This window comes from Podarcis bocagei, assembly GCF_964188305.1.
Source record: "Podarcis bocagei genome assembly, chromosome: Z".
NCBI lineage: Eukaryota > Metazoa > Chordata > Lepidosauria > Squamata > Lacertidae > Podarcis > Podarcis bocagei.
Window position 1 is genome coordinate 5221899 of NC_138140.1, and position 19197 is coordinate 5241095.

At 45.3% G+C, this 19197-nt stretch overlaps 1 long non-coding RNA gene across 1 annotated transcript; it reads left to right on the forward strand.

Annotated features, from left to right (window-relative positions):
- The first annotated feature begins 9312 nt into the window (after nucleotides 1–9312).
- LOC308579115 lies at nucleotides 9313–17963 on the forward strand. The gene is made up of 3 exons (XR_014004298.1): nucleotides 9313–9423; nucleotides 15051–15178; nucleotides 17884–17963. It is a non-coding gene; the product is annotated as an uncharacterized lncRNA (long non-coding RNA).
- The last annotated feature ends 1234 nt before the right edge of the window (nucleotides 17964–19197 follow it).

Here is a 19197-nt window from a genome sequence, read left to right on the forward strand (position 1 = left end):
GTTGGGAAGGTTGGCCCCTTCCAAGGGTGCAAGCTGTGGGTGTGTGTGCGCGTGCACACACACACAAAAATCGTGCCTCACTCAGCATCTCAGTGGAGGAATCCAGACACTGGTGTCAGCCATCACAGCACCCTCTAGAGCCCCCTCTCCAGTCGGCAGCGCTGGCAGATATTTTGTGCAATGAAGTTCCCCATGAAGATACTGCCGCTTGGTCCTCCATCCTAGTCATCTGTGATGACTGAATTACACCATTTCCCCCCTGAAGACAGTGAGGGGCACAGATACATCTCCTTGCCAAGGGCGCAATGGACAGCGGGTGGGCGCCAATAAAACGTCTTGCCAAGGGTGCAAGGGAGCCAAAGTATGTCTGTGCCAATGGCCATAGCTGATGGGAGTTATGCTTCAACAGCATGTAGAGGGCCAAAGATTTCCCCATACTTGCTCTAGAGCTTCCCTGATGAGAGGATATTTACCTGAACCCTTTCTTTCTTTTCTTTGCAAGGACACCTCACCAAATGCTCAAAGCAAAACCACAATGGACATTTCATTCTGGGGCACATCCAGTTGAACCAAGCTTCAGGATAATTGTCCCCTTTCTCATTTTTTGTTTTGGTAAGCACAGAGGAGAGATTTTAAGAAACACAGCAATCACTATCTCTTCCTCCTCCTCCTCCCTCCTCCAACCCCCAGTGTTTAAAATCATCTCTGTGAATAATAAGCATGTTTGCTGAGCCAATTTAAAGCCAATTCCATTTAAGCCCCCAATATCACATCAAACGTACTTTTCTTTCCCCTTTTATCTGTGGCCTGGCTTGGCTAGCAGAGCACCTTAAATAGAAACTGCTGCCTTGGCTAAATGTTGCCTTTTGACAATTATAATAAATATCTGACAGTGAAGAAAATAAGAAAAGAGTCAGGCAGAGAATGATGTTCCTTGTCATATGTTAGACAAACTGGTGTGGAGGCTGGTACTCCCCCCACCCCCACCAATATTCTTTCTTTTTCTGTCAGTCCATTAGCTGCTGTTAATTTCCTTGTTCTCCATGGCAAAAGGTGGCTGAATTGGAGAGCCTGCTGGAAATATCACATAAATGGAGTGTAATACAATCCCATCTAGGAAACAACCCTTGTGCTCGCAGAAAATACATCAGGACCTGCCCTCTCTGCTATTTTCTCCTGGGAAAAATGTGTGACCCATGAGTATTAAATGAAAATGCAGGGCTATCTATCTCTGGAATTGGAAGGGGCCTAATCGGTCAGATATAGAGCCTCTTCTTCTTCCGGTGCTTTTTCTTTTTTCCCTTGAAACTTCACAGACTCATCAGAAGAAAAGGCAAAAGTAAAACAGCCTGGGAACAAGACTCACATTCTGGCTATTATTGGCTTTGGTGTCCTGTAGCGTGCTAGGAAAGATTACTGGGGGTGTGGCAAATGTTAAGAAAGGCAGGTTTTTAAGAAGGATCAGGGTTAAAACTGTAATTCGATATGCCGATAATGTGCTATTAAAGGATCTGTGCATTGAGAGATTTGAAGCTTATTTTAAAGCTACTGGTGCATGTGTGTGGAACAGACATGTGCACACATGCAAGGATATACATGCAAGTTTAAGAAAGAAATTAGTGCACATTCGTGTTCTTAATAAGCTGGGATAGTTTCTGTGCAAATAGACATCATTATCAGTTCCCATCTGCATTATATATTTAAAGCAGTATCATACCACTTTAAACAGTCATGCCCCCCCACCGCTATTTAACCCTCATCCACACAAGAATAGGAGTCAACTCCTAGCAGCCGAGGTCTCTTTGCCCCCCCCCCCATAAAATATTTGAGGCGCCACCCCCCCAATGGTGTGGGTCCGACCCGTCATGTGATCAGTTTTATGTGGGGCAGGGCTTACCTGCCCCTCCAATATTTTATTCAAGTTGGTACCTCTACACACAAGGAACTATAATACCGTTACAGACCCTCCAAGGCTGGATCTAGACATGACAAAGAAGCAATTCTGTTAAACGTGTTGTAAACTCATAAAGGGAAATCCGTCAAGGAAAGATGGGGCTTCACTGTGTCATCTGGTTTCACAGGGTTATATTGCATATACAATACAGTGGTACCTCTAGTTACGAACTTAATTCGTTCCAGAGGTCTGTTCTTAACCTGAAACTGTTCTTACCTAGAGGCGCGCTTTCGCTAATGGGGCCTCTTGCTGCCGCTGTGCTGCCAGCACACGATTTCCGTTCTCATCCTGGCGCAAAGTTCTCAACTCAAAGTAACTCTACCAGGTTAGCGGAGTTTGTAACCTGAAGCGTTTGTAACTCGAGGTACCACTGTACATATACAGTGGTACCTTGGGTTAAGTACTTAATTCGTTCTGGAGGTCCGTACTTAACCTGAAACTGTTCTTAACCTGAAGCACCACTTTAGCTAATGGGGCCTCCTGCTGCTGCCACGCCGCCGGAGCACGATTTCTGTTCTCATCCTGAAGCAAAGTTCTTAACCTGAAGCACGATTTCTGGGTTAGCAGAGTCTGTAACCTGAAACGTATGTAACCTGAAACGTATGTAACCCGAGGTACCACTGTAAAGTGCTTTCTCTTTACCAATCTAGCTGCGTCCCAAGTGTTCCTATTTTCCATGAACAGTCCTGGATTTACAGAAGCTTTCCCAGTTTCTGATTTGATCCCAAAATGTCCTGCTTTCCTTAGGACATCCCTATTTTCATTGGAGAAATGTTGGAGGGAATGGAGTTATGTGATCCATGAGTCAAGGAGATAAGTAACCACAGTACAACCTTTAGAAGAAATCTGAAGGCAGCCCTGCATAGAGAAGTTTTTAAATGTTGGAAGCCTCCTAGAGTGACTGGGCAACCCAGTCAGATGGTCGGGGTAAATAAGATTATTATTATTATTATTATTATTATTATTATTAAATAGGACATCCCTATTTTCATCAGAAAAATGTTGGAGGGTATGCAGTTATAAAACACCAAAGCAACATTCACACCATACAGTTAAAATGCTGTGATACCACTTTAAACAGTCACAGCTATCCCAAAAATTCTGGAAGCTGCCATTTGTTAAGGGTGCTGAAAGTTGTTAGGAGACCCCCTATTCCAGCCACAGGCAAACACTTCCCAAAGCTCCCTGCGAAGACAGATTGACTGTGAAACCACTCATGACTTTTCAAGTGGTATGAAAAGGCTAAAAACGTATAGTGCAGATGCAGCCTCTATTTATAGAATCACAGAATTGCAGTGTTGGAAGGGATCCAAAGGGTCATTTTAGTCCAACCCCATGACAGATGGCCATCCAACCACTAAAAACTTCCAATGAAGGAGGGTCTACAACGTTCTGAGGTAGTCCCTTCCACTGTCAAACAGCATGTACCATCAGAAGGTTCTTTCTTTTTTCTTTTTATTTATTTTTTTCAGAAGGTTCTTTCTGATGCTTAGTTGGACTCCCCTTTCTTGTAATTTGAATTCATTGGTTCACTGCAACTTTTATGTGACAGCCCTTCAGATATTTGAAGATGGCTATCATATTACCTCTAAGTCTTCTCTCCTCCAGGCTAAGCATACCCAACTCCCTCAAGCATTCCTCATCAGTTTTGGTTTCTATACCATCTTGTTCACCCTCCTTTGCACACATTTGAAACTTGTTCAACTCTTAAGACTTTCCCCAAACTATCCAAGTTTCTTTTGGTTCTGAATCTTTTAGAGTGGACATAGGTGACTCTCTGTTATATGACAGTCGTTTGCTGTCTAAGGGATGGGATCAGGGATGGGAAACCTGTGCCTCTCCAGATCTTCAATCCCCAGCACCTCCAGGTAGGGCTGGGAGGAACCCCTGCCTGAAAATCCTACAGAGCTGCTGCCAATCAATGTAGTCCCTGCTAAGCAGTTTCCTATGTTACTATGCATGCTGTCCTGTTTACACTGTTTTTGTTTTGCTATTTTAAGTGGCACATTCCCCCCCCCCACATACTAGGAATTGTTGCTTGGGTCTAATACTAAGGGTTATGCTGCAGGTCCTTTTCTCTTTCCCCTCACCCCCCTCAAATACAATTCCCAGGGTTCCTTATGGAAAAGGAATTAATATTAATCTGGTATGTCTGAACAGTGTGAAGATGTGTTGAGAGAGGAGTAAAGAGAGAAAGCTGAAGAATGATGGACAGACATGTAAATTATTTAAGGTGTTTATTTATACCTCCTTTCTGCCAAAACACTCAAGACAGCTTGCAATTTTGTAAGCACTGTTTACAATCTAAGAGGCGAAGTGAAAAAGGAAAGGAAAGGTGAGAGGGGTATGAGGAGAATCAGGCACCAGCCCCTTCATGCGGTCAAACAATGAAGCTACATAATGGGTGTCCACACATTATATTCAGTGAGTGTACAATATGTATCTCTGTGTGCAAAATAGGTGAGTTATATACTCCTACAGTTATTAACACATAACACTTGAGAAGTGTGGAGTCTATGGGCTATATCTAATATTATTCACACTCAGAGTGGACCAGTTGAAATGAATGAACAGAACTTAGATTCATTCTTTTTAATTGGTTCTACTCTGTGTAAAACTTAACTGGATGCGACCCTGTGTATTTGTGTATACAACAGCTGAGCTATTAAAAAAAAATCACTTACACACATATACTTGTATCTAAGTAGAGACAATTTGTACCCAAGGTCGTTGTAATGTGTAGCCTGCAATAACAAAATGACCTGGTGCAATGGCTGCTGATGGAGGCAGTACCACGAGGACAGGAACCAAATGTTAGTTGGCCCCAGTGAGTCTGCTGGAGAAGCCTTCACTAACTCACCTCTCCTTCTGAGCCAGCCAAGTGATGAAAGGAAGTATCCAAATGAAGAGAACATAAATAAGGTCCTGTGCTTTAGAGGGAAAAGTGGTTTCTGGGTCTGCGAATGCTGAAGGTAACTGTTCAAGATGAACTGTGGTCTTCTCCGGTTCTAGGATGTCTTCATCCATACCTATTGCCATTAAGTCATGAGTTTACTCACATCTAGCATTGCATAAACTACTAGAACTAAATATGTATGTATCCAGTTGATGATCCTCACCAAAACAGAGCCTCATTTGCTGAACAGAACAAAACTGGAACTGAAGGAAAATAAACTGAAAAGAAAAGAGAGGAAGGAAAAAAGAAAAGAGTGGGAGGAAAAGAGAACACAAGTTCTATATGAATAGGAATGTGGAACATAATATAGGAAACCTTATACTAGTGTTTCTCAAACTTGGATACCAGCTATTGTTGGACTAGAACTCCCATCATCCCTAGCCAGCAGGACCAGTGGTCAGGGATGATGGGAGATGTAGTCCCACAACAAATCATAGGTTACTCTAGTTTGAGAGACGCAGCTTATGATGAGTCACGCCATCTAGATTAGTGATGCAGAGGCTGTTAAGGTTTTAACACAGGGATATTTTGCAGCCTTATTGAACTGTGCACCCTCTGTATGCAAAGCAGATGTTCTACCACTGAACTACAGCTTTTCTCTCTTTTCTCATTTTTTTTAAAAAATTATTTAATCCAAGAAGTAGATATCTTTAAGAGAGAAAGATATTGGAGAACCTATGACCTATCATTCCTGACCACTGGACAACCTGGGGCTGATGGGAGTTGGAGTCCAGCATAATCTTGAGAACCACGGGTTCCTCCCTGTCCTGAAGTCCCTTAGAACTTAGACCTATGTGCAACAAAGATAGACAAGATAGTCTGGTCCCAGTGGAGTGGTTCCTACTAGTCCTGTATAGCTAAGTCTTTGTTGCAAATAGGCCAACAGGAACATCCTTTTAAAGAAGCCAACAAGAACTGCTTCCTGGCAGGAAGCATATTTCTCAGTCCTCTTGGGAGGACTAACTTTACAGCACTATAAGCACCAGGCCTCTGCCCTTTCTCAATTGACCAGCGTCAAGCAAGATTTTGGCCATCTTGTGTATTCAAGCTAGCCAGGTGTGACTCATGTAGACAGAAATGAGTGCTACCAATAGCGACAAGGCATTATAACTTTAGTAACAAGTTATAATTATTATCTTCTCCGTTTGCCTCTGGCAGTCATTCTCTAAATGGCAGGGGCTAATTTAATTAGTACCTGGAACTGGGAGAAATTAGGTCACCTCTTCCCATGTGAATTTTTGTGCCAATATGGGTTGGTGTTTCTCCCCCTCACTCCCTGCCTTCCTCTACCCTTCATATATTTTCTAATTGGGTAAATATTAATTAGTTGGAATTTTGTACAGAAGATGAAGACATTAAGCTGTCATTAACAAACAGGTCCCTTCCGTCTCATCCCCAAACACCTCACATCTACAGCATGAAGTTATCAAGGCATCTCTCTCTCTCTCTCTCTCTCTCTCTCTCTCTCTCTCTCTCTCTCTCACACACACACACACACACACACACACTCTCCCATGATTTATGTGAGCTTCCAGTGCAATAGGAAATGCAATGAATCTCCTTTTATCAGGTAATTATCTATTGAATGATACATGGAATTCTCAGCAGGCTGGGATTGGGGAGAAGGAGCTGGGAACAAATAGTGGTGCAGACACAGGCGCCTGCAGCTTTCAAGTTACGCTGCTTATGAAGGGTAATGCTAGGGTTGCCGTATTTCAAAATGTAGAAACCAGGAAACTATCAAAACTGTTGAGCTTTTTTTGAGACAAACCCAAAAGCAGCTTCTTCTTCTTTTTTTTTTACAACAACGCCAAAAAACCCACACAAAACTGAGATTTTTTTATTGCCTTGCCTAAAATCTCAGTAATGTCCAGGAAAATCTGGCCATATGGCAGTCCTAAGGTAAAGGTAAAGGGACCCCTGACTGTTAGGTCCAGTCACAGACGACTCTGGGGTTGCGGCGCTCATCTCACTTTATTGGCCAAGGGAGCCGGTGTACAGCTCATGTGGCCAGCATGACTAAGCCGCTTCTGGTGAACCAGAGCAGTGCACGGAAATGCTGTTTACCTTCCCGCTGGAGCAGTACCTATTTATCTACTTGCACTTTGACATGCTTTCGAACTGCTAGGTTGGCAGGAGCAGGGACCGAGCAACGGGAGCTCACCCAGTCGCAGGGATTCGAACTGCCGACCTTCTGATCGGCAAGTCCTAGGCTCTGTGGTTTAACACACAGGGCCACCCGTGTCCATATGGCAGCCCTAGGTAATGCTGAATTTCTGGTGCAGATTTTGTGCCTGTGAAAGGTGGGAGGGTGAAAGGAGAAATGCCTTGTGTTCACCTAGGGTCATTTTCTCTCTCGCTCTCTTTCTTTTAAAAAAAGTTGTTAGGCAGTGAGAAACAGATCTTTTTTTTTTTTAAAAAAAGCCTTGAACATATATATTAATATATGACCATATGTCCAAATAGATATCTGAATGAGAATAACAGTGTTAAGAACATACACATATGACGGCTCTGCTGGCCAGGAAAGATGAAGCCGAGGAGAGTGAGGGGCTGGGGGCAGCGATACACTCGGAACAGCCATGCAAGCTGCTTCTACCTGCTCTTCTGCTCTCTCCCATTCTCTCTGCACCATTTTGGTGCCATTTCCTGGTTCTGATCATTTATTTATTTATTGCATGGCAACAAACATAAACGTGGTTGTGCAGAAGTGGAATGAGCCAGGGGTTTTTTTTTTTGGTGGGGTGGTAGTGGTGGTGGAGTGTTTGTTTAGCAAAGGCAAATGGCCTGATATCAATGGGTAGGGAGCTCTGAAGTGTAGGTTCTGCTGCACTAAAATATCAGTTTCTTACAACAGCAGAAGGGTAATGTGTGGCACCTGTAATAGTGCCAGGTCCACAGATTGAAGCTGCTGAGTGGGCACCTATCGGGTAAGGCACAAGAAAACGTCCCAAGCTGTTAAAGCCTTTATATACTAATAGCATCACTGCCTTGCCGTGGCGAAGGGGCTTGAATAACTCAGAGAAGCTATGAGCTATGCCATGCAAGGCCACCCAAGATGGACAGGTCAGAGTGGAGAGTTTTGACCAAACGTGCTCCACCTGGAGCAGGAACCGGCAAGCCACTCCAGTATCCCTGCCAAGAAAACTCCATGGACAAAGACAACAGGCATATAAAAGTTATGACGCTGAAGGATGAGCTCCTCAGGTCGGAAGGCGTCCAACATGCTACTGAGGAAGAGCGGAGGACAAGTACAAGTAGATTCAGAGCTGATGAAGCGGCTGGGCCAAAGCCGAAAGGTCGCTCAGTTGTGGATATGCCTGGAAGCGAAAGCTTCTCTTAGAGGCTATTTTTCAGGGTCTTGGGGAGGTGGAGAGAGAGCTGTTCAAAGAAAGCAGTGGAGAAGCCCAAGATTTTAACGAAGCTGGGATCAGACCCCAAGGATCTACCACCCCCATGACCAAAACACCCCAAATAGCCCAGTGATAACTGGCTATGCTCTGTAGACATGCACTAGTTGTTGTTGTCCTGGCTGGTGGTGCTGCCTTTTCAGTGGTGGCTCCATTTTTGTGGAATCCCCCCCCCCTGTGAGATGCACTGGTCTCCCTCATTACTGACCTTTCAGAAGGAATTTAAAAGCATTGGAGAAAGGTGGGAGGCATTTGATGCCTGAAATATACTGTGTCTCGCAAGCTTGGATTTATTGGCTGAGAGATTGTTTTTAATGTTTTCGTTGATATTGTTATTGGTGTGTTTGCCACCTTGGGCTGCTTTGGGAGGAAATGTGGATATAAATGGAATTCTCCTCCTCCTTCCTGACTAAAGGAGGCAGGGGGAGGAAATGGAAATCCAAGCAGAGGAAAAATGCAATGGAGTATCCTGGGAGAGGACATGACAGTCAGTCAAACTGAAACACTGAACAGGAGCGTTCCATGCTTCTACATTTGGCTGCGGATCTCACTTCTGTCCCCCTGCTCCATTTTTAAAAGTCTCCAGCTGTGATCTAGGGGGAGAAATGCACTAAAAACGAAGCCAGTGACAAATCATCCTCAATATAAGTTTCTTCTTCTTTTAAAATATTTGTCTGCTGGAAGCTTTACGTTCCAGTAACTTTCTCTTTCTAATCGAAATGTGTCCTAAACGGGAGACCATATTTTGTATCTCAAGATAAACATTGCATTAAGGGAGGTGGAGGAAAAGAAAAAAAAATCTAATATGAACGAGAAGAAAATCAAAGAAGTGAAACTGAAAGTGACAGCAAAGATGGCGAGGCCAGGGGTGCGGGGGAGGGAATCAGTTTTGTATCAACAGGAATGCAATAAGCCTGAGAAGTGGAAGAGCAAGCTATCTGGAAATCTAGTAAAAACAAATAAACTCTCCTTCCTCGACAGGCCACAACTAAAGCTTCCAGAGTCAGGAGAGAGTCGAGCAGAAGATGGAATGAATGAGTAATAAACAGAAGTTTGGACCCATCCCTCCAACAATCCAGTGCCAGGCAGGAACAGTGGCCAAAGTGAGCCGAGGAATTGATGTGACTCTTACCTTTGTAGTACAAGGCTACATACCAGCTATGCAAAAACTAGAGTTTTCTACATACACACACCTCTCCATCCTCCATCTAGGCAAGCAGGAGGCACTATCACAATTCAAGGACACATTTCAGAAAGGCAAGAGTACTCAGAGGAAGAATGGAGCAAGGCCAGTGATGGGTGTGGCATGAGGATAGTTCTGAGAACCAGAGAGAGAGGCCCAGGAGGCCACATTTCAGCCCCAAGCCTGAGATCCTATGCCCCTGTTTTAAAGCTCTGGCAAGGAAATGGGTGTTCTCTGCCTGCCTTGAGGCAGTAGGGGGCCACCATCATGGTCTATGGATGCAAATGCCAAATGGTGCTATTGCAATTGTGCAGGGTCTCTAAATAACACACAGTTGTCAAGAATGACAACTGGGCAGCAGACCTGAGAAAACTAGCCTCATCTCCTTCTGAAAGTTTTATTGGTGTTTAGTTCTGCCAAGTATCACACATAACTTTCCGCCTGAAACATCTGTTGGCATCATTCAGAAATGAAAACATCTGGCACCCTAATCTCATGCCCAGGCTTTTGTTACCTACATTAATCACTCCTGGGAAAGAGTTGGAAAGTGTACCAATTTTTTGTAAAATAGATTTATAACCCCTTCATCCTCAAGGTCTTGGTAAAATAGGGGTGGGGGGAACTATTCTAGCTCACAGGCCACATTTCCTTGCATGTGACCTTCTAAGGGTTGCATGCCAGTGGTGAGAAGCGCCAGAAGCAAAAGTGGGCAGAGTAGCAAATAGTTTTCCCCGTCACACAGTGGGTGAGTTTCTATACATGCCTGCACACCCCTTTTTGTATCTTTTATCTAGGGAAGCAAGAGGCATTAACAGAGTTGAAGAACAGATTTCAGCCAGGCAAAAGCACTCAAGGATGGTGCGAAAGAAGGCTGGGGAGCAGGTGTGGCCTGGGGAAATTTTCCCCTGAAGATTGTACTGAGAGCAAGCAGTGTTTTTGCACAGGGGAAGCGCACTGAACAGGCAGATATCCAAAAGGTCTGGACCACAGAGTTCCAAGGGCCAGATGGAGAGGACTGGAGGGCCACATTTCTCCTCCAGGCCTGAGGGTCCCCAGCCCAGGCCTAGTCAATGAATCCCCTTTCCACAAAAGGGCCAGGAAACTTCTACTGAGAGCTTCCCTTGCAAGAATTGCCTTCCTCCTTCTTCCTTACCTTTGGGGAAATGAGGACCTACAACTTTCCAGTGATTGAGGGCTGAGCTACAATGGAAGGAAGGAAGGAAGGAAGGAAGGAAGGAAGGAAGGAAGGCAGGAAGCCTTCACAGTGTGAATCTGCTGGGATTGCATCATGTGAGGCTGCAACTGAATGCTTGAACAGTCTCTTGCACGAAAGAAAGCCACTTTTAGATGAAGAAAAGAACCCCAACAAGGAGAAAGCTAGGATAAGGGCATTTCATTTTTCACTTGCACAGATTTTCTGATGAGACCACATGTTCCCCTCCTGCATTCTGAAGTGGTACATTCCACATGAAGCTGCCTTGTACAGAGTGAGTCAGACCATCAGTTCATGCAGTGTGGTCTAACACAAGAGTTTTCTCAAGCTGATGCCCTCTGGACATGTTGGATTACAACGATAATCATGCCTGGCCATTGGTTATACTAGCTGGGGCTGATGGGAGTGGGGAGTCCAGTGCTATCTGGAGGGCACTATATTTAGGGATATCTGCTCTGACTGAGATTGAACGTCAGATCTTTGCAGAGGGGGAAAACCAATTAAAACAGAACAAGGAAGCCTATTGAGTCTCTGCCAGAAGAGTGTTCCATGTCATGGGAACAGGAATACAAAATGCTTGACTTCCAGCTGAGCCTGGTTGTGCCTCTACAACAATGGGGACAACTGAGAGTGCTCCTTCAGATAATCTCAGTAATTGAACCAATGGTCCTTAAGGTAACCTGGATCCAAGCTGTTCAGGACTTTGTAGAGCTACTCAAAGCCTTGTACTTGATCAAGTGGCATATGGGCAGCCCATGCAGATATTTTAGCAGAGGTGTCACATCCTGTTGGCCAACTGTCCCCACCAGCAGTCTATGCTAGTTGAAGCTTCTGAACTAGGTCCAAGGGCAAGCCCAGCAGATCACACTGCTGCAACTATGCCTCAAGGCTACCATTACATGGACTACAGCGGCCATGTTATTCTGATCCAGATACACCAATGCTGGCAAACAAGATGGCGCTTGTTAAAAACACTCCAAGCCACCAAAGTCCCATGGGCCTCTAGTAACAGAAATGCCACATATCAGATCTGCATATCAGTCATTTAACTGGAACTGAGGGGTCTTCTCAAGGGCTGTCACATGGAAGATGGAGCAATCTTGTTTTCTCCTGCTCTGGAAGGTAGGAGTTCAACCAACGGCTTCAAGTTACAAGAAAAGAGATTCCACCTAAACATTAGGAAGAACTTTCTGACAGTAAGAGCTGTTCGACAGTGGAATTTGCTGCCAAGGAGTGTGGTGGAGTCTCCTTCCTTGGAGGCTTTTAAGCAGAGTTTGGATGGCCATATGTCATGGATGCTTTAGTTGAGATTCCTGCATTGCAGGGGGTCTGGTGTCCTTGGGAGTACCTTCCAACTCTATGATCCTTATGAGGTTCTCATGAAGAGGCAAGGGCATTCTCCTTCATCTCCAGCCTGCATCCTGAACTGAGTTCTCTCCCTTCCTGTCATCAGGATGTAAATGCAATCCTATAGCACAGGCTCATGATCTGTAGCAGAATCTTGGCACATGGAAATGCAAGACTGAACTGAAATGGTCTTGAGAAAAGGTATATGAGGTAGGAATGCAGGGCATTTCACCAGATACCCGAAAGTCTTGGAATGTGCCAGTAGCCACAAGTGAAAGTGAAAAGTGAAAGATGGAGGATTTTTAAAAAGCAGAGGCTCCTAGCACTACCACACTAACAAGGACAAATGAGACCATGGAGCCTTAAATTTGTCTGAATGTCTAATTCCAGAAGAAAACAGATGACACCTATCTTAGAATCAGTGTTTGGAAATATACAACAAAAGAAGGAATCTTTATTAACACTGGAAATGTACTCTTAAGCTCAGATTTCTTTTTCAACACCCAGCTTGTTCATATCACAGCTCAGTGAACTGTTAACATCACATATTTCTTCTTGTTCTAGTGGTGAGTCCTGGGTTTTTTTTCCTATCTTCATTTTGCAAACTGCAGAAAGATGAGCGCCATTTTTCCTGGTCAGCAAGAGCAGCAAAAAAGGGAAAGAAAGGTGGATAAATGTCTAGGGTCAATGGAAAACACCAGGTTGCACTGGGTGACATGTATCATCATCATCAGCAGCAGCATTAATTTTACAGGTGCCCATTAGAAAATTCACTAATAATTTCATCATCATCATGGAGACTCAGAAAATGACCAGCAACTCAGAAAAGGAAGAGGTTTATTTGGATTGGACACCAGAATTTATGGCATGGATAGGAAACCTGAGGCCTAGGGGGTGAATGCAGCCCAAAGGAACTCTTCCCAAGCCACTCTCTCTCTTCAGCTGCACCCCTTCCTGGTCCTGCTCTGCATCTTCCTTGAGTCTTTTTTGCCTTACTGAGATGTGTCCTTGAACTCTGACAACTTCTGCTTGCCAGGATGGAGGGTGGAATCTACTCTATGAAGGTAACATTCCCATGCAGATCCTCCCGCCAGTGTCATGGCTGGAAGTCTGCATCGGGTTCCCTCTAGGGATGGATTACTTGAGAGGATGTGGGACATTTCCTTGTGCGAGCATTTAACCCACCATAGGTGAGCTCTGAGAGGGTTTACAAAGCAAAACCATATCGATGTTGCCTGGGCACCATTTATATGCTTTTAAAATAAAGATAGCATGCTGCATAGTCTTCCTGACAACACATATCTCTATGTGGCAAGGCTACCTTATCAAAATGAGAGCTGATATCTGTCATTGTGTAGACAGTATTGAGCTAGATGGACCAATAAAACAAGGCAGCTTCCTGTGTTCCAAAAGCTGAAGTAGAGCAGGCTCTGAAGTGTTTTTTGTTTTTGTTTTTTGCCTTGAGATGGTTCCCTTCTCATGGAATCATGGGACAGAAAATGGTGGTGGCAGGAGTGTCCAGGTGGTCTTTGTCTGGCTCTCTCTCTTGTCCTGGAGTCCTCCCCTTAGGACAATTGATGGTGGATGACCTCTTGGTGGGCAGAGGGAATGTCCAACTCATGCAGATGCCTCTCTGAGATACTGTACTGCCTATAGATAAATGTAGACTAGGCTGAGCGAGATATATACTGGCCTAGCATTCTTTGTAGAGGAGTAGGGATTTGAAGCAGGGACTCTTCACAAGCCCAACTCTACTCCATTCACATGTTAATGCAGTTGAAGGAAGGGAAAATACCCTTCTACACTGCAGGCAGCATTTTTTTGAATTGACTGGGCTTCTAAAGACAAAAGAGCAGGCTTCCTTCAGTTGACCTTGAAGAGTGTCACAGTTTAAAGTCATTCTCTCCAGCTCTTAATCTTTTCTTCTGACTCTCCCCCTGTCAAAATTCTGCCACGTCCCTTCTTAATCTGTAGGTATAGTGCATTTCAAAGGAATAAAAGAGCTTTCTTTGAAACATGGACTTCAGCTGAGACCCTCCAGAGCCACAGTCTCTGATGGGCAGGCACTGTTGCTGCAGGGTGGTTCAGACTTTCCTCTTTATTTACTTCTCTTTTATGTGCAGATTTATAAACCAATTCACAACCAAAAGCTATCAAAGTGGTGTACCAGGAAGATGAAATCAGTTAAAATACAAAATATGACAAACTACAAGCAATTAAAAACATCTCTACAGTTGTACAGCTGTGTCTTGTGTATGGATGCTCTCTTAGTGGGAAAGCTTGTGCTTTGCATGCAGGTTCAACCTCTGGCCTCTCCTGGGGTTAGGAGAGATCAGAGTCTGAAACCCTGGAAAGCCTCTGTCAATCAATGTGGACAAGAATGAGTAAGATTGGCCCGATCTCACTTGTCATTAGGCAGTTCCCTAAATTCCTATCTAGTACGGCCCTCTTTCTGAGAACCATGAGGACTGCGATCTTACTTCATTCTTAGGTGACAGTTGATAACACAGTGGTGAACCTGTTTTGCATGCAGGTTCAATCCCCACCTTCTCCAGGTATGGCTGGGGGAAAGCCTCTGTCTTCATCCCTGGAGAGCCACTACCTTTGGGTTAGATTGACTGATAAGTCTTACATGTGAACCAAACACCCTGTTTGTCAAGCAGATTGTTAATATCTGGAAACAGTCAAGTGGTCTCAACATGGATACTGAAGTTGCCCAACACCATACGGCTAGGAAGCCTCCAACATCAATCTGAGACCTGTAATTAATAACTTTGTGTGCTAATAAAAGATCAAGAGGGTAGCAGCTGGAATCCAGTCTCTAATCCACTCATAAGTTATTGATGCTGGTGGTAGCACTCCATCTGCTTCCATAGTGTTTGGTTCCCTGTTGTATTGCTGGAAACTGTTGAGTCTGGATGCTCAGACATCTTAAAGAAATGATGAAAAGCCTCAGAAGGGATTAACACAAGTCATTTATGTTTCAGGGGGGAAGAAACAATGCAGGAAGTCAGATTGCAGCATTATAATTCCCTGTGTCAAGGTGACCTGGCCATACATGAAGAGAAAACACACCCACCCCTCTACACTGCAGGCTACCCCATTGCTCTGTAGGGTAAGTGGCGTTTGCTGTTGAGGACTGTGGGCAGAGCTGGCTCTGGGTTTTGAGGGAAGAGCTCAGCAAACTGCCCCTTCCCCCCTGAATTCATAGGAAATTGGGATGTTGCTTTATACAGAGTCAGAGCTTCAGTTCATGTAGCTCACCATTTCCTGCACTGTCTGGCAGCAGCTCACCAGGATTTCAGACATGGGACATTCCCATCCCTAGCTGGAGATGCCTGGGATTGAAACTGTGACATTCTGCATGCAAAACATGTGCTCTATCCCTGACCCGTGTCTCGCCGAAGCTATAGGAACACAGGAAGCTGCCTTATACCAAGGGAAACCACTGGTATTGTCCACAGTGTCTGGCTGTGGCTTTTTCCCACCTTCCTCAGTAGATGCCAGGGACTGAACCTGGGACCTTCTACATGTAATGCAGGTGCTCTACCACTGAGCTACTGCCCTTCCTTGGTGGGTAAGCCTTCCCAAAGAGTTGTGGGTGGGCGGGCGCTTCCTTTGTAGTAGGGCAGAGTAGTAGGCTGCCCCCACTTTTTAACCACTTGACAAACACTTCTCTGGCAGCATCCCAAATGTTACATTAGTTCAAGGTATTATGAGGAAAACAAAATGTCAACTGCTGCAAAAGCATGTTAGATGTTAGTCTCCATTGGTAGCTACCATTCCCCCTTCCAGCAGCATCCTGGACTAGCACAATGTCCAGGGCACAGTGGGGGGAAATGCTAGCCACCAGCTCTACGTATCTACCTATCTATTATATCATTGTAGTCCAGCTTTCTTCCTCATGACAGCCAGTGTGGTGTAGTGGTTAGGAGTGGTGGACTTGTAATCTGGTGAACTGGGTTCGATTCCCTGCTCCTCCACAAGCAGCTGCTAGGTGACCTTGGGCTAGTCACACTTCACTGAAGTCTCTCAGCCCCACACACCTCACAGAGTGTTTGTTGTGGGGGAGGAAGGGAAAAGGAGATTGTTAGCCGCTTTGAGACTCCTTTGGGTAGTGATAAAGCGGGATATCAAATCCAAACTACTACTACTACTACTACTACTACTACTACTACTACTACTACTACTATTCTTCTTCTTCTTCTTCTTCTTCTTCTTCTTCTTCTTCTTCTTCTTCTTCTTCTTCTTCTTCGTCGTGGCCTGCAAGATGGTTTCCAGGTGGTCATCCATCCAGGCACTGACCAAACCCAGAACTGCGTAGCTTTAGCAAGGTGATGCACTTGTGTGCTGTCTTGTGCCTACTCAGCCTTGTCCAGTCTTCCACAGTGTTAGAGTGAAGGCAATTTGTGTGTGTGAGAGAGAGAGAGGGAGAGAGGGAGGGAGGGAAAAAAGAATCAGATATGCCACTGAGCTCTTTTGAGGCAAGGTGAGATATAAATGAATTAATTCATTCAAGCCGGAAATATTTTGAATTCACAGAATAAATACCCCCATGGCTTTTAAGGGGTGGGGTGTCACTCAGTGGCAGAGCATATCCTTTGGACTCCAAAGGTCCCAGGTTCAGTCCTCAGCATCGAACCCCGTTGAGTCACTGCCAGTCAGTGTAGACAATAATGAGCTGGCTGTGAAAGACCGCCTGTCTGAAATCCTGGATCAGTAAATAACACACTGAGCTAGACGGACTAATGGTCTGGCTTTATGTTAAGGCAGCTTTATGTTCCTAAGTCATTGGAGGACAAACTGGTTGAGCACAATATTTGACGGAGAAGATATTTTAGCAATGTGTGACATTGCTTGTGTGTGTGTGTGTGTGTGTGTGTTAGAGACAGACAGACAGACAGACAGACAGACAGACAGACAGACAGACAGATGTTCTGTAGAATCTGGTTGGCCACTGTGAGAACAGGATGGTGAACGAGATCCAGCAAAGCTTTTCTTATGTTATTAATTATCCATAACAAGGGAATGAGTACCGTATTTTTTGCTCTATAGGATGCACTTTTTCCTCTCCAAAAATTAAGGGGAAATGTGTGTGCGTCCTAAGGAGCGAATGCAGGCTCCTTGGCTTCAGCGATAGCAATGCGAAGCCTCTGAAGCGCCTCTGAAGTCGGTGCGCACCGACCCCTCTTGCTCTCCAGGCTTCAGCAAAAGCAACGCGAAGCCAAGGAGCGCAGCATGAGTTCCCGCTGCGCTCTGGAGGCTTCGGGTTCCTTTCGCTGAAGCTGGGAGAGCAAGACTCTCCTGGCTTCAGCAGAGAGGGAGAGCTGTGCAGCGCCCCTTCAGCCAAGTGGGAGGAGAAATGGAAGGGGCTCCGTTTCTCCTGCTGCTTCGCTGAAGGGGCGCTGAGCAGAGAGGGGGAGAATTCCCCCCCCCTTGTTCTCCCCCTCTAAAACAAGGTGCGTCCTATGGTCCGGTGCGTCCTATAGAGCGAAAAATACAGTATGTTACGCTGTGTTCCTATTTCCTCCTGTGAAATGTAGAATGTTGTGTTGTACTGGGTAGGAACATAGGAAGCCACCTTATGCTGAGTCAAGACATTGGCCAGTAGAGCTCTGATTGGCAGTGGCTCTCCAGGGTTTCAGATGGGAAGGCTCTTCCAGCTGGAGATACTGGGGATTGAACCTGAGGTCTTTTGGACGCAAAGCAGATGCTTTACCACCCTCCCTTCCCTAAGGTGTCAGTGGCATCCCTGTAATTACTTCTTCTCTGTACTCAAATGGCTTCCCAACACTTGGCATCTTTTGCTTTGCTTTTCAGAATCCTCCCAAGCGATTAGAAGACATTGTGGGCTAATCAACCAAGAAATTTAAACATAAAGGCGGCTAAAATCTCTCCAGGAAGTCCATTAAATACATATTTCTCCTTTATGGGCTTGCTATTTATTACTTCATTTTTAAAAATACAATGGGCCGTATCCTTGTGTGGGTATAAACCATCCTAGTGGTGCCAGCTGACAAGATAGCTTTATGGTCTTCCCTTTCTTTCTTGTAATAATGATGTCCTCTGACTTGAAATGGGAGATGGAAACATGTTAACTGGCTTAATGCTGACCTCTGAGTGCCCCAGGAAGTGGAGGCTGGGCCATTAAGACGAACTGGGCATTGTTCCATCCTGTCCTCAGCCAGCCCCCCCCCCCGGCCTGCCTTCATATTAGGAACCAGTCCAGGTAGCAGCACAGCCTCTCAGGTTCCTCCTAGTCTTTAGCCTCAGTGTTGACCTTATAGAACTCAGCAGGGAGGAAGATGGGGCTAAAATTTGAATTTGTTGTCTCTGCCTGTTATTGGTCCTGGCTCCACCTACTATTTGGACTGCCTGCCTTCTCCCCCCCCCACCCCCCAATGGGCACCAGCCACCCCAGGGAGTGTTGCAAATAACTAGTGGTGCGACATGATGCTAGGGTGGCTTCAGAGGCGTAGCAAGGTCAGGTGGTACCCGGTGTGGAAAAATTATTGTCACCCTCTCCCCCCCCCCGCACAAATTGAAATTATTAAAAGAAGGAATAATAATTTTTATTTATACCCCGCCCTCCCCGGCCAGAGCTGGGCTCAGGGCAGCTAACACCAGTAAAATTACAATAAAAACATAATGGGGGGGGGGAACCAATTTAAAATACAGGTTAAAATGCAATTTAAAATGCAGCCTCATTTTAAAAGTAGCCCATAGATCAAAACCATAAGGGGAGGGAAACATAAGGGTCAGACTGAGTCCAAACCAAAGGCCAGGCGGAAAGATGTCAAGTCCTGCAGAGCCCTGGTCTCTTGTGGCAGAACGTTCCACCAAGTCAGGGCCAGTACCAGGGGCGCCGACTTATAAAAAATATTGGGGGAGCCCGCGAAAGCTCATGAAAAATAAATAAGCTCATGAATATGCAGATAAAGTGGCACCGCCTCCTCGTGAGCGAATAGGGGAGAGCGTGCTGCGCCTATTAATCAGCTCCGAAGGAAATTGGGTGGAGCTTTTGCTTGGGAGGGAGGGCAGGAGGCATGTAGCCCGACCCTGTGCATTTTGGGCTGGGGGAGGGGCGGCGGTGGCGCTCTGCTGGAGGGGCGCCCGAGATTATTGGGGGGGTTG